Source organism: Numenius arquata, chromosome 6, assembly GCF_964106895.1.
Source record: "Numenius arquata chromosome 6, bNumArq3.hap1.1, whole genome shotgun sequence".
Lineage (NCBI taxonomy): Eukaryota > Metazoa > Chordata > Aves > Charadriiformes > Scolopacidae > Numenius > Numenius arquata.
In genome coordinates, this window is record NC_133581.1 from 3,887,883 (window position 1) to 3,910,770 (window position 22,888).

Genomic DNA, 22,888 nt, shown 5'->3' on the forward strand with positions numbered 1-22,888 from the left:
TTCCTCAGCTATTTTATGGCCCATTTTCAAAGATTTCTGTAAAATCAGGCCAACAATGTCTGCATCCCCTACCACATCACAGTGAAAAATTGGGCCGTGTTTCAGAGTCATGTAAATTCCTTCTCTAAGAAACATGTACGTTTTACAAAGTGTAAATTTAGCAGACCAGGGGGCGAATTCGTCCCTGGTTCGTCTCCTTTGTTCCATTAGAGTTACCACAAAGGTGGGTTGATTAATAGTTTACCATTAGTGAACAGAAAAATGAGCAGGTATAACTGAAACATCACAAAGGTTTCTTCCAGGATTGCCGTGACGTGTTCAGGTAGTTGATAAGATAATTCATTCTTACTCTTCCCGTATTTTCATGAGAACTTACCTATAAGTAAACAAAACCCGAAGACTAGTTTATATTTCTTTATTGTACTATTATATGGCACAGTAAGTGTAATAAAGCAATCTGTTGACTTCTCCTTGACTTTTCGTATCCGTTGCTTCTAGACACGTTTTCTTGCACACATGAAATACATACAACTTTTATGTCTAAGGTCCTAGTAGTTTAAACACAGCCTGCTTCTTTATTGGCAACGTATTCTTACAGTCAGGACTTCATTGGGCTGGGAAATATTAGAAATGTGTTGACTAACGCACTGCTAAAAATATGAGACATGTAATATTTAAATAATGATAGATATTCGTGGTGCAGGTTGAATGGTTGTTCACGGTTCACAGTTGCAACCGCAGCTGATCCAGCGGTTGAAAAGCTGCTGTTCTCCAAAGCTGCCGATGTTGCCTATCAAAGAAATTACTCGAAACGGTGGGGTAAAACGACGGCTTCACTGAAGTCTGCGGCAAACTCCATCGATTCTGTAGGAGCGGAACATTTCGTACAGAACAATGTACTCATTCAATCCGAGAGTAGGTTTTTCAAAGTGTTTCTTTAGCCAAGTAAAAGTGTCTTAAAGGACGAAAAATGTCTTTAAACCAGGGCAAGAATTAGTGACATTGATAACTGTCATGTTTGAGGTTTTAAGGAAAGCACTGGAAATGCGAAGCCTGCCTGTGTTTCATTCTTTTACGCTAAAAGACTCATGCAGCAAGAATCTGTAAGTGACACTCAACCGAGAAAGAGCTTTCGGAACAGCTGATGTGAAACTTGAAAAGAGGCAACGTAACAAATGTGATGCAGGGGGAAGTGCTTTCATTCCCGTTCAGAAACATCTGGTTTATTGCAACAATAACTACTGTAATTATATCACTGCTGGAAAAGCTGCTCTAGGTTAGGTTAAGTTTGTGGGTTTCTATAATAAACACTGCTTTGGAGGAGTGGAGGTTTCAGTATTTCAGCCATGTCAGATCACACTGAACTGAACTGTGATTTGAGGCAAAAATAACAAAATATGGAAAACATAAAAGCATTGTTTCTAACCATATATTTCTTGAGATATAGTCTTGGTTTATTCCTCATTACACCAAGTGGAGGGTATGCCAAAGAAGCAAATTGCTGGATGACTGACCATATTTCACTGATAAAAACTAAAAAATTAATTTTTTTGTCAGTTGGAAATAGGCTCCTTAATATTTAGAGTAATACATATTGCTGTAATAAATAAACAAGCATCCCGCAAAGGATAGTAAATATCATTATTCTCACTTTACATACAGGGAAAACTGAGGACAGACAAACTTAGGGCAGACAGCAGTTTCATGCTGGAGGGTCTCCTCGTAAGAATATAGTGGATTTTTCCAGGTGAGTGCCTGCGTGATAGGGCTTATTACCCAGCCACTGAACTATTTCTCTAGTCATTAAAAATAAGTGTTTCAACTACAGTGCAATGCTTTGCTATCTAATGGAAGCTCCGAGTCTACACCGGTCTTTTACTACAGCAGAACCAACTGAATTCTCTCAGTTGCCAAGTGTATCTCCTCAATATTACAGAGCAGCGAGAAACAATGGTCTGTTTTCTTGGCAAGAGAGTACGTCCACTGACCGTCGCATCGGTGGTGTCCGTAGCACTACCGTGGCTGTGCTTGGATCTGCAACGGGCCAGGCATTGCACATGAACATCTTCCCAGAAGCTGCAAAATAGAAATAAACCAGTTTGCATCCTACTGTTAGGGCATGCTTAGTCTAGATTCTACAACAAATATTCCATAAGTCTATACAATTTTAGTGTACTAACAATATATAAAAATGAATGGAGCAACAGGAAGATCATTCCACATTTTTGAATTCCCGTTAAAATGCTTTGTTACAGAAAGGTGGTAACAATAGAACCCAAACTGCCTCAGACCTTTGGGAATTTAAAAATTATTAAGAAAGAAATATTTTATTATTGTAGTTTGCTTCTCTGCCTCCAGCTCATGATTTGAAGTTGTTTGCTGCTGTCTGTTCAGATTCACACATTTGTACACAATAGATCAAACAGAATTTCCAGTTATATGTATGCACCGTTTTAACAACCGACCCGGTATTTTTGCATGCTTACACTGGCAAAACATTACCTGAGCAAGAATCAACTTATATTATACATGCAAATGGAGGTTTGTGCGTGCAGAGGACTTCTATCTTAAAATGCAGGTTTAACACTATCTTTAGTTTTAACTCCTGCAGCTAAAATAATTTCTACCAGCTCAGTGCTTGGAATTGAAATTACTCTTTTGCTTCAATACAGATAGAATAAAATAATTCCAGAATATCACACACTCTAATTTTTTGGGTGTTATTTTACCAGAAAAGTTCAAATTAATGGAATATAAATTGCGTCACTCAAATGGCAACTAAACCCTGTTGAAGGCAGACCAGTGAAAACATACTGTAATTTTCAAAGCAACACAGTAGAGAAAATAACAAAGTTGTTTTAAAGTTCCAACAAAAATCAGATTTATTGTTATTTAGGATTAGCTCTATTTGCATTCTCCAAGATACTGTAGGGTTTAGTACTAATGGTCATTAGGCTCATCAGTCATACATATAATTTTCTCCCCTAACATTCTTTTTTTATATATATTTTTATCTCTCTCTCTATACACCACTCCTATATATGTACATGCGTATATAACTTTTGGGGGAGTTGAATCAAGAGTGACCCAACTTTCTCCATTTTCATAGAAATCCTTTTTCAAATAAAAGCACACGAACCGTAAACAGAAACGTGTCTCTGACTTGAAAGTTTTGTATTTCTCACCTGTTTGTCATCTCATCACCAGTTTTAGAAGTCTGATAAATTGGCTGCTGAAATTTATTTATCTATCTATCATCTATCTATCTACCTATCTGATCATATCATGGATACTTTTATTTTATAAATGCTCCTTGTTTTATTTAATGGTCTTTGAGTACAGTCATTCTGTATGATTTTGTTGCAAAAAGGTTAAATCTCAGACTTGGAAATGGAAGAACAAATCATCAGCTGATGTTAACCATCACCACCTGTATCAAGAGGACTACAGAGAACGGTCTGATGATGAAACAAGTGAGAGGTAGGGTTGAAGCTCGCTCTACACTCATGCTAAATGCCAACCCCAGCTCTGATCTGGTCCTTCAGACAGGAAAAGTCAAAAGTAAATGGTTTGGAAGCTGCTGGAAGCAGCAGCACTGGGCATGCCTTAACCACGCCAGCTTTAAAATACCACCTCGAACTGGGATGAACCCTTCACCTTTCTTTTTTTGAATGCTAAAAAATCTACATCTCTGCTCCTGCCTGCCGAGGCACTGAATCTTGGAAGACGTTGAATATTGCCTGGATAATGCTAAGTGTCCTCAGATGCCTTTCTTGTCAATGGCTGTAGATACCTTCCAGCACCAGGCACTCATTCAAAAAAAGAAGTTAAGTTATTGCAGACTTTTCTTCGGTTTACGTCATGTCAGGTGGTCTGGCATTACTTAGGATTCAGTCCTGTAAAATGCTGAGCTTCCACTCCTTTTACTCCAAACTGGGGCCGGGTATAACACATACCTTGCATGATTCAACATACAGACTAAAAGAAAAAGGGAAATGTTGTTTGTTTGTGGGTATTTTTTTTTTAATAAAACCAAAAAATAGTGGACTGAAACATCATTTAAAAAAAACCCAAGATATAATTTCCAGTTCTCTGGCTTCTTCTCTGTTTTTGCAGTCTTTCCTTAGTACATCTAGACAGCAGAAAAATTTCCTCGTGGCGGGCTGACTTCCTCCCGTGGTGCTCATAAGTCATCACCCATTGCTTCGAGTGCCTTTCATCCCTGCTAAGCTCATATCAGAATTCCTTGCGCCAAGGATGGCGCGAGCTCATTGCCGCTGTCGGGTCCCAAGCTGCGTCCCAGTGAGAGGTATTTACTGGCACCAAGGTATTTACTGTCTCCCGTTTGCAGCAGAACTGGGCATGGGAAAGGTGGGGCAGCACCTGGAACCGTGTGAGATTCCTGTTTCCTCTGCAGATAGTACTGGAGATGTTCCACTTGAGCTCTAAGGGCTTATTCAGTTCCGGACTTCTTGAGAATGCTAATATTAAATGGAAAGCTCTCTTCTCTGAAACCAAACCAAGAAAAAAAATAATTAAGTGAGGCTCTAGCAGACAGAGCAGAGACCTGGGATGTTTGCAGGGATATTGCGAAGCTTAATATTTAACAGTTTTCCACCACACATAAGAGAAATATGAATGAGAACTGTAATACAGACACATGCAGAGTGAAAAAAAGACCACGACAAACATATTCCTAGATCCACTCCTAAAGATCTGAGCACTCTCATATCAAGTCTTTGACCCCTCATTTATTTTTCTGAATTGCCTTGTGGTGATGACAAGAGCTGGTTGTCCTTTGGAGACCATATCATTCACAGAAGCGCTGAAGCTCTTTTCTGCATGGATACAGAATATCTTCATGTTGAGGAAACCTATGTTTTATGGGCACATTCAGAGACACATATTCTGGTATTCAGTCTTCATTCATTGGTGATAGTGCAGAAATTCTACTATAAGCCAGAGAGACAAAGAGACCTGACATACAGTCATAAGAAGAAGTATGTCCTGATAGTAAGAAATTCTGTCATTGCATGTGCTCATGAGGGGTGTTTTCTTCTGACTTCGTTACGCAACTCCAAAATGAAACATCTTCATGAAAGAGACTTTGACAGTGAGTGCAATGTGTTTTCCATTCAGCACCACTTTCACGCAGTAGCCTGGTCTTCTCACTACAGGTTAGAAATCCGAGATAAATCTTAAAATTCAGACCATGAAATATGAAACACTCCAAAACTCCAGGTGCAGATAAGGAGTCTGACCATGCGGAGGCAAATGCCGCAAAACACCGTGAGAATTCGTAAAGCGCTGATACAAAGGCAGGGGCTGCACGTACGTTTCAGGTCTGTGTAAGGAAAGCAGTTTGTAAGGAAAACTCCCCTGAAGTTCAGGCTGTTCAGATTCACGTTTGTTAAAAATGGGAAATATTGGGGACTATTAAACACTTAATTTTTACAGATGATCAGCAGAGGGTTACTGAGGACAGATGTTTCTGTAACTATAGAATCACAGAATGGTTTGGGTTGGAAGGGACCTTAAAGATCATCCAGTTCCAACCCCCTGCCCTGGGCAGGGACACCTCCCACCAGACCAGGTTTCTCAAAGCCCCATCCAACCTGGCCTTGAACACCTCCAGGGATGGGGCAGCCACAGCTTCTCTGGGCGACCTGGGCCAGTGTCTCACCACCCTCACAGCAAAGAATTTCTTCCTAATATCTGATATAAATCTCCCCTCTTTCAGTTTAAAACCATTCCCCCTCATCCTATGGCTCCCCTCCCTGATCAAGAGTCCCTCCCCATCTCTCCTGTATCACCCTTTAGGGACTGGAAGGGGCTCTAAGGTCTCCCTGGAGCCTTCTCTTCTCCATCCTGAACATCCCCAGCTCTCTCAGCCTGTGCTCACAGCAGAGGGGCTCCAGCCCTCTGAGCATCTTTGTGGCCTCCTCTGGACTTGCTCCAACAGGTCCATGTCCACGACTTAAGTCAGTGTTTAATTATGCCCTTATTCATTAGGTGTTTCTTTCACTGTGTTGGGCCCACTAAATTTTGCTGTCCAAGATGAACTGATATTTAAGTGGATCTTTCCCAGCATTTCCCAGCACCTTCCGTTTCATAGCAGTACCTAGCATCATTACGATAATGTGCCAAATTAAAGTTACATCTTTCTAGCTGACTATTTTTTCATGCTTTTTCTTTTTCTTCCACTCCTCCAATTCAGAAATCTCACTCTTGCAGCCTCCAGAGAGAAACCCACAGGGGAGAGCTCATTTTCCCTTCACCAGAAAACTTTAATGTCCTCTCAGTGCTCTCCCATGGCGCATCGGCCTTTACTCTCTGGCCTGAGCTCTTGAAAGGCTGCCGTTCGCCCTGGAAGAGCTTTCCCACATGCTGTATTGTCAGGGGACTGCCTGACCGTGGTCAGTGGTTTCTGTGTGCGGACACGTAGGCGGAAAGGGGCAGAGGGGCCACACTCGAGGAGAGCAGAACAACTGCAGGAGGGAGGCCTGGACCAGAACGGGGGTTTGTGGGTGAGGAGCCGCTGGCGTGCCAGGATACGGGGTCTGTGCAGACAAGCATCAATAAAGGCATTAAAAATAGAGACAGTAATGGCTTCTCAAATTGCAGCCCTTGGTTTGCAGAAAGAGGTTTTGTCAGTCCCAGAGTCACGCACGCAAAGTTTGTCCTCTGGCCACATCTGCTGCAGTTGCTTGGCAAGTGACAGGATACCTGACCCGGGAAATTTTTCCTGCAAAAAAATCAGGCTGTTTCTCACCTACACCGTGTTAACAGCACTGCGAGCTGCTGCTGTGGTTCTGATTCCCCCCTCCCCAGCCTTGTTTCTCACAAATAAATCTGTGCTGCAGGGATGTTACGGAAAATAACGAGCAGTCCCAGACCTGAAATTCAGATACAGCCTTTCCCATAGGTCAGGTGAGTTTGAATCTGTGGTTGGGATCCACCTCTCATGGGAAGGTGTGAAATTCTGTCTTCTGCTGCTTGACAGTCCACCCCCTCCCAGCAGTGGCACAGGGGACAAAACCCAGTCTCACCAGAAGCACAGCATCACCCCACTCGGTAACTGGGATTAGGGTTTTTTTGGGCAGGCTAACCAGTTAAACTTCCACCCAGCCACCCATGTGTTACCTGGACTAGACAGCAGACACCACACAAGGCTGCAAGAGTCAGCTTTCCATGATCCTTAACTAATTGAAAAAGAAAGCAGGCTTGCAGCTTGGGACTTTTTTGGTTTGTTCTCTGTGTGTGTGCGTGTGTGCTTGTGTGTTTATGCCAGCTGTATCCAAACGATGGCTGGCAATACTTCCTGATTTTGTAATTGAGATGTATAAATACAGCAAGACTGAGATAATATCTAGTAATGTAATACTTTTCCATCCCTAGGCATTGACAGGGGTTGGTTCTTAACTACGGCACAAGTTCAGACCTATACAAAAAGCCCCGGAGTGCAGCAACACCAGTACCTGCAGCACTGGGTGCTGATGGGGCCTCATCTTCTCAGCTGCTGAAGAGCAACCCTTAGTGCTCATCTCCCACCAGGGTCAACAGCGCCTAGGAACACGCAGCACCCTTTAGAGGTACAGAGTATCTCAGAAGATCCCGTTCCCCGGTTGATTCAGGTTCAAATCAAGGCTATTGAAATTGTCTTTAAGTCAATACCTTAGACCCTCGGTCACAAGAGGTTAGATAAGATTAAAGAACTCAGTTTTTTTTTTTTTTTAATCTATTGAATATTAAAAATGGCCACTTCTGGCTTTTCATTCACACCATCTGTTGCCAGCAGGTTGTATCGGCAGTTTCAGGACAGATTAATAATTGTTCCTGATTTCGGCACACCGAGAGGTTAAAAATAAATCTTTACCCACACAGAAGAATCCCCAACCATTGATTTCTCTAAGATATTTTGGCAACTTGAAAAGAAAATATATGGTATGAGCCTTCCTAGAATTATTTCTCCCAGCCACATGTGATATAAATAAAACAAACCTCAAGAATCTGGCTTAGAATATGGAATAACATTATGCTACAGTCATTTCTGCTGTGTTTACCACAGCAAATGTTGAATTACAGGCGTCACCGTACATAATATTTAAATATTTCAATGATCCTCAGAGCTCTCAACACTCTTGTTTCTTTCCCATGTTCACAACAGTTCGCCAGCAGCATTTTAGAACCGAGCAGTCATTTTATAGCAACCTCTTTGTGTCAAGAAATGTGTACACACTACACAGCTGTATCTAAGATGTAGCATAACCCCCCGCCAGAGCATCCCTATGGTGTTCTGGGGTGCCGAAGAATTAAGATAGCCCCAGGACGTGCGTCCGAAGGTTTCCCTGACCTGGGGGGATCTGTGGGTTGGAGGTAACACTGCCAGGTCCTGTGAGGCTGAATCGCTCTCTCCGTTCCCAGCAGCCACGACTGTCCGCAGGAGCGTTCCTCCTGGTGAACCTTGGTGCAGCCCTGCCCAAGCGGTGGGGCCTGAGGAAGCAGAAATTTAACGTGTGTTGGGCTAGCACAACTCCGTTAAGCTTCTGCTTTGAGAATAACCTGTCCAAACAAAAATCCAACCTGAGAAGAGAATGAAAATTGAGGTAGAATCAAGAAGGCAGCCTGCAGAAACCGTCAATTATCTGAAGTATAAGAATGAAGATAACCACAAAGCTGCTGGATGAGAACAGTGCAAGGATCAAAGATGGTCTCTTCAAATGCAGATACTATTTTTTAACGTACAAATAGCAAACAAGGTACAGACTACAGTAAGATAAAATTGATAGGAATGTTAAGAAGAAGTTTCACAGGATCTTGAAGTGCACACAGGAATTGGACCTTTGGACAGGATGTTGATTTTTTGAACAAGTTCTTTCTACAGTTATTTATCCCTTTAATGAAGTTTTGTCTTTCTGGGTACTATAACGAAACTTTTCTAGAGAGTGTCTGGCAAATAAATGTAAAATGCTGAAGACATCTGAAAACCTGGTCATTATAAGATGCCCAACTGGAAGTTGAGCTCTTCTGGCCAGTGAGTTTCTTACAAAGTGCAGTTCCCCATAGGACAGCGGGTAATAATTCTGTATTTGAGAGCATCCATGGGAAGGTGCTGTGGCAGGAGGGAGGAGGCAGAAGAGTTTAGTCACAGGACACAGAGCAATTCAGAGACAGGGCAAACTCTGACCCAGCCCCCTCCCTCCAGCCATCTCCTGAACCCTGGGTGTTCCCAGTCTTGCTGGAGCCTCCCGCCAGTTCTAGCCTTTCCCCAGTATTGAAAAGTAACTGGGGGAGCTGGACCGTAACAGCAGCCGAGGCCAGCAGAGGAAAGGACTGGGAGTTTTGCTGGCAGCGCACTTGGGAGTATTAAATTTCTAGTCAGTGTCGACTGGAAATACATTTTGTAAGGCTTAATGAAGAGCGAGGGAGGAACAAGGTACGAGGGTGGGTGCGAGCAAGGATTAAGCAACTAGATGAAAGGTCCTTATTTGATGGAAGGGAGGGAGGAATGGGAAGACAGAGTATCTTCTGAGCAAAAAGAGGATTTTCCTGTGGAGTTTCTTGAGGTGTTTATATGATGCTTCTGAATCTGTGGGTTGGTGGGCCCAGATTCCTACAGAAAATCACGTGTGCTCACGCCTGCCTCTATTTTGAGCTCTTATTTTTGATTTTTGATTCAACAGTTTCATTTGAGGGTGAAAGAGCCTCCTAAATACACAGAAATGACCTTCATAATGTTTTGGAGATGTGGGTGTTATCACCTTCATTTTAATTAATGGCTGCCTAATTCATCCAGAATCAAGACCTGACTCAGTGTCAGGGGAAGGAAAGAATCCAGGGATCCCAACTCACCATCACATGCGCTGCCCACCGGCAGGACACCCTGCTGCCCCGTGACCTTGTGCCTGGGACAGAGTGGACAACGGATGTTTTTTCTCCCTGGAAGCCGGTCAGTAGCCATGTCCACTGGCAACACGCATGACCAGATCACTCTGTGGTCAAAATAGGAAACACCATTCATTCTTCCTTTGGAACTGCAGCAACTCCCTGCACGAAAAATACTGTCAGCTAGGGAAAAAAAAAAAAAAAAAAAAGTATGCTTTGAATAAAGCTAAACGATTTAATTAAACATTAGATTAACTCTCCCCAAAGCCAGTAGTAAAAACACCACAAGCATATGCAAAAGATGGATGTTTGCGGATGGACCTAGACAACCTTTTTCACATCCTTTTCTACAACATTAGTACAGGCTTAGACAAAAAGTAGTCTTGTTCTTTCCAAGCCAGCATGAAGTGCAGCCAGGAAGTATTAGTCATCAGAGATTTTTGGTAGTTGTAGTTTGGAGCCCAACTGGAGTATTTGGTTTGTACAGTGCTAATAAAAGCTAAAAAAATCTAAATCAAGAATTGGCCACTATCTCAGTCAAATCAGTTTTTTAAACAGCTTTTGACTAAACTCTTGTTATTAGAAGAAATTTTCCTTTTTACGCCTTCACAAAACAAGACAAACGCAAAAGAAACAACCCTCCCCGCTTCCCCAAGGAACCGTAACAACATTTTTTCAGTAACATTTTGGAGGATTTCATCTTAAAATATATTCTGAATTGTGTTTTAATGGGGAAAAAAATAAATTATGATTTTTTGTAACCAAAATAGAACAAATGTAAGAACTTTCCCAGAAGGTTTTTACCCTCTAGAACGAAACTGAATATTTTTCATGGGTTGGTCTGAAAAACATTTAAAAATTTTGTGAAACAATACATGGGTTTCTTCAGTTATTGGCCATTCACAATGGTACATCCATCCCGTATTTTCTGTGTTCTGGTCATTTTGGCAATTGCCATCTTTGGCCAAATGAACAGTATTTTTTGCACACAAATAAGATTTGCTTCTATAATCAAGATGGTTTTCTGCAAACCATTTAAGCAGTAAGTACAAATGGTTATGGGTACTTTGAATTCCTGACATGAATCATGGAAAACTAACATAATAATGTGCTGTTATTAAGTGCTATACAGCTACAGTTGCTATAAAAATGAAGAAGAAATCTGAGGTAGTGAAATAAATTTTCAGCTGGTACAAATCAGCGCAGCCCTATTGAACTGGAGAGAGCTACACTGATTTAAACAAATTGAGATGTTCATATGGAATAGAATGGTTAGAGTTGGAAGGGACCTTAAAGATCATCCAGTTTCAACCACCCTGCCCTGGGCAAGGACACCTCCACTAGAGCAGGTTGCTCAAAGCCCCGTCCAACCTGGCCTTGAACACCTCCAGGGATGGGGAAGCCACAGCTTCTCTGGGCGACCTGGGCCAGTGTCTCACCACCCTTACAGTAAAGAATTTCTTCCTGATATTTAAATCTACCCTCTTCCAGTTTGAAGCCATTACCCTCGTCCTATCTCTACATGACCTTGTAAAAAGTCCCTCTCCAGCTTCCCTCTAGGCCCTTCAGATACTGGAAGGGGCTAGAACATGTTCCCAGAGCCTTCTCTTCTCCAGGCTGAACAATTCCAACTCTCTCAGCCTGCCTTCATATGCCTATATGGCCTGTAGTTTATTCACTATACTGAATAAACCGTGGGAGAAGTAACATGATTTACCCTGAAATCCATGCTCGAAAGGGTCTCTTCAAGAAGGTCTTCTCAAGCACAAGATACAGCATGGAGAACATTGTAGAAGGTACAGTGGCTAAAGGGTACAACAGAGAAGACAGATGTGAATCAGAAGAAATCTAAGCCGCCATGTGCTGGAGCAGGTACCGAGGCTCCCAGTTCAGTTCTGGCCTGAAATGCAGTTGAAGCGTAAGCTGTCCTGCTCCTCCTAGCTTCTTGCTGCTCATTGGCTCCTTCTGTCCATGCTGCCTTCTCATTAATATAGCCGTTTGTGCAGGTAGATGATCATCTGGCCCCAAAAAACACCTGCATAGGGATAAAACTAATTTGGTGGAAGATCAGGTGGTTTCGGTATGGGTCAGCTTCCCGATTCGGTTCCTGCGTCTGCTGGCAAATGGCTAGGGGTGGTGTGGTGGCACCTGGGACAGCTTCTCTTGGTGGGAACACCAGAAATACTGACTTAAAGAGTTTCCAAAAGTTATACCTGAGGAAGAGGAAATCCCATGTCCTCTGATCAAATTCTCTTGGTTGTCAATACTCAGGATAAAATGGAATGGTGTATGGTAGGAGCCTAAGGAAGCTTGAGGTATTTATTATTAGCTTTCCTGCCCTACTCCTTGCTCCCTGGATTAGTCACCATGTCAGGAAGAAGTGTTTGTGAGATAAGGCCATCCCAGCTGGGCCTTGGTACACAGGAATAATAATGTGGCCAGCGCCCAACAACACTGTGATTAAAGGCAACTTTTTGGCAAAATTCTCCCTGATTTTGGTGGTGCAGGACTGGGTCCCCTGTGCTTCTCAGGACCACTTACCTCGTGCTTATTCACCCGGCAGCTCTCACTTCTGGGCGCCACATCTGTACGGGTGTTCAAAGCAGCTTCTCCTGGCCCTACATGACTCCGCTGAAACAGATCCCTTAGGATTGCTCCACAGCACATGGTGGAGGCAAACAAAATACTGGCTCAGCCTCTCCCAGCGGGGTGGATTTTTTCAGCATGTGATCTCCTCCCATTACTGGCGAGCAAAACAGTGATGTCTTACCTCAAAGGCGGATCTGCCTTAAGCATCACAAAGTAGCACCAACCCAGGAGAAGCGAGACTTCAGAGGAGGTTGATTTAATTCAGGTCATAACAGGTACGTTATTCCCAGCTCTGCAACCTTCTGTTTCAAGCGTTAATTTGCTTAAAGAGTAAAATTATTTTGATCACAAATGCACCCTTCTCAGGCATGTTGCCTCTGTTTTGCTCAGGATTTTGAGGAATTTCATAACAGTGCTCTTACATCATTGCACCCAGACACAATGCAACCATTGTGAGATAAAGCATGTTTTTGACATTTGCATAAGCGTGTAGCTTCCCTTTCTATTAGCCAATGTTTTCCCTTTTCAATTATGAATATTTCAAATCATGCACATTCTTCTGGGGAATGATAAAGACATCTGTATTTGAGGAAAAACAATGCTGCTTCTAAGTGACACCAGAGCCGGGTGGCTGTGTGTTACCTCTTCATAAATTGTGATCGGGACTACGTCAGGAAGTGGTACAGAGCAGCGGACACAGGAGAGGAATGGCACCTCCAACACTGTTCCCCCCATCACGGTAGGTCAGCTCCCCTGCACGTGGGGTCTGGGCAGCTTCCATTAGACACCAGTATGTTCCAGGAAATTGATAACTACCCTTATGGACTCCAATTGAGGAAGGGCGACAGCAATGATCAAGATTTTTTTTTTTTTTTTTTAAAAAGAGATAATAGTTATTTATATGATTGACATTCTGCTTCAGTGTTTTCACACAAAGACCCCTCTCTCTGCCTGCCATGCAGGCGCTGCATTCCCAACGCATTCTTGCAGCCTACACCACATCGACGAACAATAGTGAGCCTTCTTTCATTTTCCTGCCTAGTTTCTGTGAACAGCACTCTGTTGACAACCGTCTCTGTTCTCACTCCTGAAGAATTCAAAAAATTGAACGATATAAGGACAGCCTGTGACTTCCAGGAGGCATCTTAAGCATCCTATTTTTAAAATTGTGGTTTGGTGCTTCTTTTTCTGTTTTGTTTCTGTTTCAAAGGAAACCTACAAAAATGCAGTTACCCTGCAAATCCGTCCTCAGGCCAGAGAGCTGCTCTGAATGCGGCACCACTAATAGCACTAAAATGCAAATACATGGGTGACTTTCTCTCTTTGACCATTCCAGAACAGCCTTTCCCCTCTAAACTTTAATGTTGAGTGCCAAACTGACAACTCCTGTGCTACTGAAATCTTTTCCACCAGAAAAATAGGCGCATGGACATTGGTTTGCTTTCCTTGCCATCCATCCCAAGCCTAAAATGGGCAGGCCACATCTAAGATTAAGAAAGACCAGCCTTTACACTCATCCCAACTTCCTCTCTTATTCTGAAAGAATAATGAGTTATGGTCAGATGACAACAACTTCATAAATACGAGCAACATGCATAAAAGACCCAGATTTCTCTCTCATATTTATACCTGGGCAAGATATCCCATCAACCATAAGCACTTATAAATCATGAGAGGAGAGGAGAGAAGAGGAGAGGAGAGGAGAGGAGAGGAGAGGAGAGGAGAGGAGAGGAGAGGAGAGGAGAGGAGAGGAGAGGAGAGGACTTGACTTTCTGTGTTGCTACACCATGCCACCTTTTGTGGTACTCTGTCTCCTTTGCACTACCAGACTAATATCAGAGACTAGAAAATGAGAAAAATCTCTCCCTGTCTAGTCATCTGTGATAGTTTTCTAGTATGGGGGGAAAAAAAAGACACATTTTACTGCATTTCCAGAGTAATATTTCTATTGTTAGTATCCTTGATTTTGAGTATGTGGGTGTACGCACACTCTATTTCCACCTATTCAAGAAGCCAGATGAACTAGAAGCACCCTGTCTTAACACCACTTACACAAAACTGCAGCATTGTCTGCATCTTACCTCAGGACCTTACGTATAAGGACGCCTCAGGGAAAGCCCACTCTTAATTTAGGCCCAATTTTTTCTTGGCTTCTTACTTCTCTGGGTGGATCTGGCACAGTCAAGGCCAAAATGGAACATCAATGAACAAGTGGGCTGGCGTCACTGAAAAATGAAAACAATTGGAAAATGACAATCAAAGGAAGGTGAAAGATCTAGTCCCAGGGCTTCCTGTTTCAGCTGAGAGTTTATTCAGATGGCCTCCAGATAATCTAAGCCAGATAGAGGGCACACCGACTTATTACGATGTTTATTCTCTTTGTTAGCTGTCAAATGCAAGAGCAGTCTATTCTGGATGCATTTATGCCCTACCATTTCCACACATCTTCAGATTTAGGCTTTGATTTATGGTGCTGCCATGGAAGCAATATGCAATTGAGAAAGGGTCTAAGAAATATAAACAAATGAGAAAAAGCAAGAAATTTCTGTCCTCTGACATATTTCATGATGTAATTATGTAGGGCATTATTTCTGTAGCAATTAAATATACTTAGTATGAATATTTCCCATACAGTAGTGTAAAGGAACCATAGTAGGCAGAAAATCAGTCCCAAATCATGCTAAGTCTTTCCTGCAAGAGGCAGTTAGCCAGTTCAGGTACTAGCTACTTTGAATTAGATAATTCAGCTGTCAAAACAGTACTTAATACAAGGACAAGGAAAAAACCAGTGTATATGGGAACCAAAAGTCAAAGTCAAGCAATTTCACCAAGTTAAATACCTTCACCGCACATGACTTAGAGCCTCTGGTATCTTCACAGTGAGGGTCAAATTCTGTTATCTGCACTGGAGGAAAATACAGGCTCCAGCACTGGAAGTCAAGGTGATATCAAGAGGACAGATCGTTTAACAGCACGTGCACATTGGAGACCTCACAGAATGTCTTAGCCTGGTTTATTCCACAGTAGAGAAAGTTGTGTTCATGGTTTCCCAGCAGAAATGGTTTGCATTTATCCCTGCTGTAGCCCTGCTGGAATCTGGGACTTGTACTAAGAATTTGGGATTTCTAGCTCTAAACCCAAAGTTTTTAAGGAACAGAAAGGAAACTTTTTGTTAAGTGTAGCACTTGTGGAAGTACTAAGGCAAATGTATCTCCTTTGCAGCCTCAAAGAAGACTTAATGAATTAAAGAACTTAATTATTAAAGAACTAAAGACTTAAAGAATTAATGAATTAAAGAACTAAAGACTTAAAGAACTTAATGAATTTGGTAAGTACTAAAATTTGAACTAGTCAGAACTACTAGTATATGCTTGAAGTCCATTTCTACCTTATCCACACACATGTCCAGGAAGATCACATGCCAACATGTAAGAGTATTTTCAAAATATATTTATTACAACATAATTTTGTAATTTATCTTTCTTGTTCATTGCTGTTGCACTGATTTAGGTGTTCTAGCCTAGGTTTTGCATTTAGTACTTCTAAACCTAGCATCTGCCTCAAGTATTACAGCAGTCATATTAATCAAGTGATACATCCACTTCACTTCTTTTAAGATACAGTTTATATTCTGACAGCACTTAAGTCACAGAACCCTGAAATTCACCCTGCATCATACGTACTCACTGAAGGTCACTAGAATAATCTCCTGAAGGTTATTAGTAGCAATTTTAATAATGTTTGCTCATTTATTTAACTTTAAATGCATGCCTAAGATCAGAACCTGAACTGTACATTTGACTGAGCTGAGAGCAAGAATGATGCACCAGTCCAAGCAGAGACCGAACAGTGTCAAAGATGTTACAGATACCCAAAATGTCTAAAACAATGGTAACACAGACATTGCTACACATCTTATGTGGCTGTACATAAAGAATGTAAATTAACAGAAGCATTAAACTTTCCTGGTTTTTTTTTTTTTTTTGTAACTGCTGGCTAACCTCAACCTCAAATCGTATGTGATCTACTGTCTAATTACTGTCTATCTGAAATCATGCAATATATAAATTAGCTAAGGAGAGTTCTTAATGACCTACAAGACACAACATGTATCTACAATATTACTGAAAATTAATCCTATGTGGGTCTACTTTCTAGGCACAAGTGACTCTGAGCGTCCCAGCTGCGTGCTGGGCACCTCCAAAGGACAGCACACAGGTACAGGGGTGACGGCGAAGAACCGGCACCCGAAGGCAGTGAGCAAGCCTCCAGCAGAGGCACGGCCAGCTGGCCACAGGGGGACCTTGGCTGGCCAGTCCTTTGCGCTGGGACCAGAGAGTGGCATCCCCATGAGAAATGCTCCTCCCTACCTGTTGGCGCAGCAGTAGTTTGTGGGCTGTGCTTGGTGACTGCCATTTCTGCTGAAATACCTTGGCCAAAACTGAAGCACTTCTCTTGTCTAGTGTAGACCATCAGAAACCAGAGTGAGGATACAACACATTATGCTGCCTTAAAATGAGAATATGAACACCTTTCATTCCCAAAAAGGTGAACAGAAATTTAAGGTATGTTATGCCTTGCATACGACAATGCATGTGACAGCTGCCCTCCTCTCTGGAATTGAAAGCCTGATGATAAACACGGATGGCCATTGGGATGATGCTACGACAGCCCGAGCTGCAGAGTTGTTCCTCCACACCCTTAGTGTAATAGGGTGGCAAATGAAAAGCATTTGAGCAAGCTTAATCTGCAATAATTATATATTACAAATGTATTTATTCTGTTTAGGGAGAAGCTCCTTGAAGGCTCCAGATGAGACATTTCTCACATATATTATTTAGCTTTTCCTGAGGCCTTAATGAATTGCTTTAAATAACAGACTTAGATATTGATTAGCCTCATTCAGTTGAAATCTAGGCTTAGCAATCTATACTTGTCTATAGTTTATTTGTGATATTATTCCTAATAAAGAGCTGCAATTAATCCACATCAAGAAAAATCAATTAATACAGATTTGTATCACAAAGAAAGAAATCCTCCTCATATCTGCCCACTAATCCTGAAGCTTAGGTCTTTCTTTGCTACCAAGGAGGACAGATAAAAAATATTGATTTCACCCTATTTTCACAACTTATAGTGATACAATAATAGCACACAGAACAGACGGGGCTTATCAATTAAAACTATTTTCACGTATGATGATAGAGGAGGACACACAATGCCTTTGTTCTCTGCATTAATAATAACTATTAATATGATGGACTAGTAGTTCTGTAAGAAGAATATTCACTCCATAGCTCTTAAAGAGTCTGACTTCACTTCTGGTGTGGTTACAGATTTTGCACCCAATGAATTACAATACCGTGATGGTTCTAGCAGCAAAATTGCAGGCAGCTGCATGGGAAAGGAGGACTATTCTGTACAATTTTAGACTAATGGTACAATGTGAAGAAACACAAGATGTTATCCAATCTACCATCTTTCTAATTTTATCCAGTTCTATCTGTGATTTTAACCAAGCTAGTATCTTACCTAATTTATTAGAAATAAAAAATCTTATCAGAGTCTTCTTGCAGGAAGCATCACATAAACACCATGAATTAGATTTTGCAATTTTATAAGCCAAACTTTATCCTTGCTACACAAAGTAGACAACAATGTGTCATTGTCCCTTCACATTCCTACTGTAAACAGTTTATGTGATTTATTCTTTTGCATGCTAGATAATTACATATTTTATACCAGTGTATCATCAGTATGTTGTTATTCTGACTGCCCCGTAATAGAAATTGTGTATTTTCCCACTGCAGTGAATGCTATTCTTAACATACATTGGCCTCAACCAGCTAAAAATATCAGAGTTCTGTTGCCTGTGGGAAAGTTTTGCTGAAGTTATTTCTATTAAAAGTTTAATATTGGTCCCTTCCATTTTTCATACTGTATGTGCCATTCACATTCAGTGCTGTCTTCTCTGATATGTAATTACTTACAAGTACTTAAGTGTCACATATGGCACATATTAGGCAAATAATGCCCTAATTCACTCTAATGCTAACATTAATATGAATGATTAGGAATGAGATTAGTACTAAAGAATACCATTTTAAAATAAATTGTGATGACATAGCGACAGCTATATGAAGGATTAAAGAGTGTGGATTATTGCAGGTTATGGTTCAAGATATCAATTGATATGGCTCTGTGTTTGTTCTTGCCAAGGACACCAGGCAATTAGAGGCTCCAACAGCCGACTGTAATTCTTGCACTGAATCTTTGGCTCAGTTGTGGTGTTTTTTAACTCCTGAGTTTTTGACAGACAGTAGGTTCTGAAAAAAATTAAGGATTGGCTTGCTGTGAGCTGTCTACACCCACAGAAAGCTTTTTTGAGAGCCATTTAATTTATCTGGCAACCTCGAGCCGAGTCTGACAGTGCAGATACAAAGGGAAAGCTCTAATTTTATAAACATTCTCTTCTGATCCCAAACTCATATAATCAATGAAGATGCCACTAAACAAATGAAAATACCTATTTTCTCTGCTGTTGCACCTTTAAATTTAGCTCCTTGTAATAGTATTTCTGTTTTCTTTCTCCTTCCTCCAGAAGATAACAGAATTCTATTTAGAAACCTTAATTCGTGCAATTAAACCAATAACATCTATATTACATAGCTTTCTACCTACACAGTCTGATGCCCATTTTTCTGATGTCTCCATATAATACTCTTATATTTCAGCAGCTTATAAAACAATACCGTTTCATTTAAGGAAGTGAGCAAGGACTTGAGAAACATTAATTATTCCCTGTTTAGATTTTGGGAAGGATGAAAGAATAACGATACCTTCAGCTTTTGGCTCACTCGTCTCCCTTTTAACACAAAGGAGAAAAATATTTTAGCTCCTGAAGATCTGACCAAGTGTTAATACCTTCAACTTCACTGAAGTTTGCAAGGGAAGGGATATCAGTGATCTACATATCATGATTATTAGCATGAATAAGTGATGGTGCAGTTGAAAAAAAACAAAAGAACAACTAAATGGTTTTCTCTTGGTAGCTGCCTGCCCTGGTATTTAAAGACTAGTCCAGTATCACCCTCAGTTTTGATATTACGCATAAACTCAAGCATGGCGTCCTCTGGATACAACAGCATTTTGATTATTCATTACAAATAGTGATCTCGGGGGCTCAAGGAGGTTTAGCTTATTATCTCCAGTAAAAACCCTGCTATCAGGATCTAAAAGTTCAAAACTTTTAACAGAGGAGGTAACAAAACCTCCTCTCACCATACCATTGCCAGAATAAGGACAATTACTTGAAAATTAGAAGGTATTGAGGTAATAACGTAATATGGTGTATACATGTAAAAGGTACCGCTTGTTAATCAGTTCTCCATGGGCCATCAGCAAGTGCTTCATAGGCAACTAGTTTTTAATAAAATAATATATACATTAGCGTTGTGTCAGAACAGGGAACAAAAGAAATGAGCAGCCAGCATCGATACCACCACGATACAGACGGCCACATTGCTTCTCATACTGGACTTGGTTTAGATCAAAGACAATATGTTGAATTTTATAGATACAGACAGGAGACTGGATGTGGCTCATCCATGACAAAATTTACCAAGGAGTCTTCAGCCCAAGCTACAGCCTGTCACTGGGGTGTGCTGCTGGAAGTGCAGCCAAAGCCCTGAGCTGGGATCTTGGCTTCACAACGCAAGGCATAAGGAAATACACATGGACAGTTTAATGGACATGTTTAAAAATACATGTTAGGACATATGAAGTTCAGCATCTTGAGTACGAAGCCACTTCACATAGTGAATAGACAGAGATAAATGCGTGTACATTTATCCCATAGATCTACTCCAATATAATGTATTCTATAGGGTTTCCTAAATGGCCTCTTACACACACTAGAGCATATATTTCAGAACATCTGTACTCTGATTTCAAAATTTGCATCAATCGAGATCCCACCTTAATCTTCACCATGTTATTCGCCTTTTACATGCCTATTTGACAGCTTCCTTTTCATAGATGGCATTTGCTGCTCAGTGTTTCTGGAAACTTATACGCCCAGCTGCTATCTATCGCATGCACTGGCACTCCAGAAAATAACTCAGCTCCTTTAAAATTCCTTGGTACGGATATATGGATATTTTGATCTTAACTCTGATTTCAGTAGTTCATGTTTAATAAGATCCTGTTGGAACTTACTAAAATTACTGTTGGAAAGGAAAACATTAAGTGATCCCTATATTCGTTACATGATATGGATTTTTTCCAAAATAAAGCCAGATCTATTCCTTTTGCCTTATCGTTCTACTACCTTAAGATAGTGAAAAAAGTTAGTATCATTCAGGTTATCTTAATTTATTTAAAAAAAATAGCATGGTGGATACACATCTGCCTGCTTTCCTTATGTTTCCCTTATTATTCTTTTGCAATTTTAAGCTCCTCACTCATATGTCTTGCTACAAGCTTCCTCTTCTTCACATATATAATTAAATATATATAAACGTAACAGTTATTTCCCCCTCTCTGTTAACCTAGAACTTGTTGCCCTTTTTAACTACAGTGAATGTCTTTATTAAATAATTGTGGCTTTTCTGAATACTTGGTAAAACAATTTCACTAGAATTACTTATATGCTTAAAGTTAAGCACATGTTTAAACATCTCCTTGAACCGGGGTGTATCTGTTTTCAATGAAAGAGCAAAAAAAGAAATAATAAAATTGGTCTGTCTTAATCTGGAAATCTGAATAACTAATATGGAATACAGCCAGTTTTTAGCACAACTTCCTCTCGGTTTGTTCCCTGTTTTCTCTTCTATTCTGCTTCTGTTTGATCTTTGGATTTATTTTCACCCCTTACTCTGTTATTTTAAATCCATCACGCGTGTATGTCATCTCTGTCCTTGTGAGGGCCCTCTCTTGGATAATGTGCTGTGTGGTGTTTAATATACATGTGCACATACACATAAATACATACACATACATGCTTGCTTCTTCACTTGTGTGTAATGAATGCTTACAGTATTTTTCCAGCTGTTTCTGTAAGCTCAATACCTTAAATGTAATGAATATCCTATTCATTAAACAACAATCATAACTGAACATGAGCACATTTAATACATGTGCATTAAAAAAAATTTTCCTTTAAAGGTGAACTGCAAAGGGAATTGAGGCAGGGAAATAAATCCTCCCTCCATTTTTTCATTTAGCACATGCAAGTATTGCCTGTAAAATTCCACTCTCTCCCCCTTCCCTCATCTCTACCTTCCTGAGATTTTGAAAGCCTTTCTGCCAGCAAAAGCTTTGCCAGTTTGAGCATTTCTTATGGACAGAAACTAGAGCTATTGAAAAGGACAGCACCAACTGGAGTGTGTCCCCCAGATGCTGATGAGGGTTTGGAGAAGTAGGAGAAGTATTGTATGTTAACGTATCAAAATCAATCTAAATTAATTTAGTTGTTCTGGCAAGAAATTTGTGTATACAAAAAACTTGAGATACAGAACAACAACAATGAGAATATTAAAAAAAATCAAGCTGTGAACTCTTTCAAGCTTTCATTGTAAATGATCAGGAAGCGATGAAAAGCATAAATGCAATAAAACCAATCATTTGCAGGTCACTGTTAAAAGATGTGACAAATGCAGACAGTGGTATCGTAACACTGTGAATCAGAGAAGACTCACATTCTCCCCCATCAGTCATTTCCTTTCTCTGCACGTTCCCATGCACTGTACCTCTTTTACACTTTTCCTTCTTCCTAGTAACTTTTCCATCTTGTCTGCTTCCTTCTCCTCTCAGCCTTCTGCAGGAGCACGCTGCTCTCTTTATAATCTCGCCAGGCCTCCTCGGGGAGTAAAAACACAACAATCTTTCCCTAATAAGATTCTGGCACTTCCTCTTGAAGCTTCTTCCGGAACCTGGATGGGAACAAGCATGTGAAAATGAGGAATACTGGGAATAAAACACAACTCACATCTTTGGAACTTCAGAGGGACCTTGGACTGAGTGCTGAGGGCAGAGCACGGTCCTGGCCAGATCTGATCACAGCACGAGCAGAGTAAATTCAGCATCAGGACTCTGAAATCCAGTAGAGCAGGAGGAGTTTCTGAAGGCTTCCATCAAGTGCTTGGAGCCCTGGACTGAGCATCAGAGCAATCTGTGAGACCATTCATTCAGACAAATTCTGATACATGATTCATCACGCTACAATACATGAAGCCAGTGAGAATCGAAAGGTATTAGTCAGGGCATCAAAATTTATTTCCAGCTAAACCACTAGTCTGCTTTGCAGTTCTTACATCTTCCTTTCTCTTCACCTCCTCCCTAAAACATTTGCATCGAAGCAGGACCCATTTGAAGGCTGCTTAACACAGTCTGATCCCTGTTTTGGTTAAGTTTT

At 40.9% G+C, this 22,888-nt stretch overlaps 1 long non-coding RNA gene across 1 annotated transcript; it reads right to left on the reverse strand.

Annotated features, from left to right (window-relative positions):
• Positions 1–420: 420 nt before the first annotated feature.
• On the reverse strand, positions 421–22,286 carry LOC141466057 (uncharacterized). The gene is made up of 5 exons (XR_012463288.1): positions 22,224–22,286; positions 14,556–14,699; positions 11,603–11,690; positions 9,853–10,068; positions 421–2,076 (listed from the first exon to the last, which is right to left on the reverse strand). It is a non-coding gene; the product is annotated as an uncharacterized lncRNA (long non-coding RNA).
• Positions 22,287–22,888: the final 602 nt, after the last annotated feature.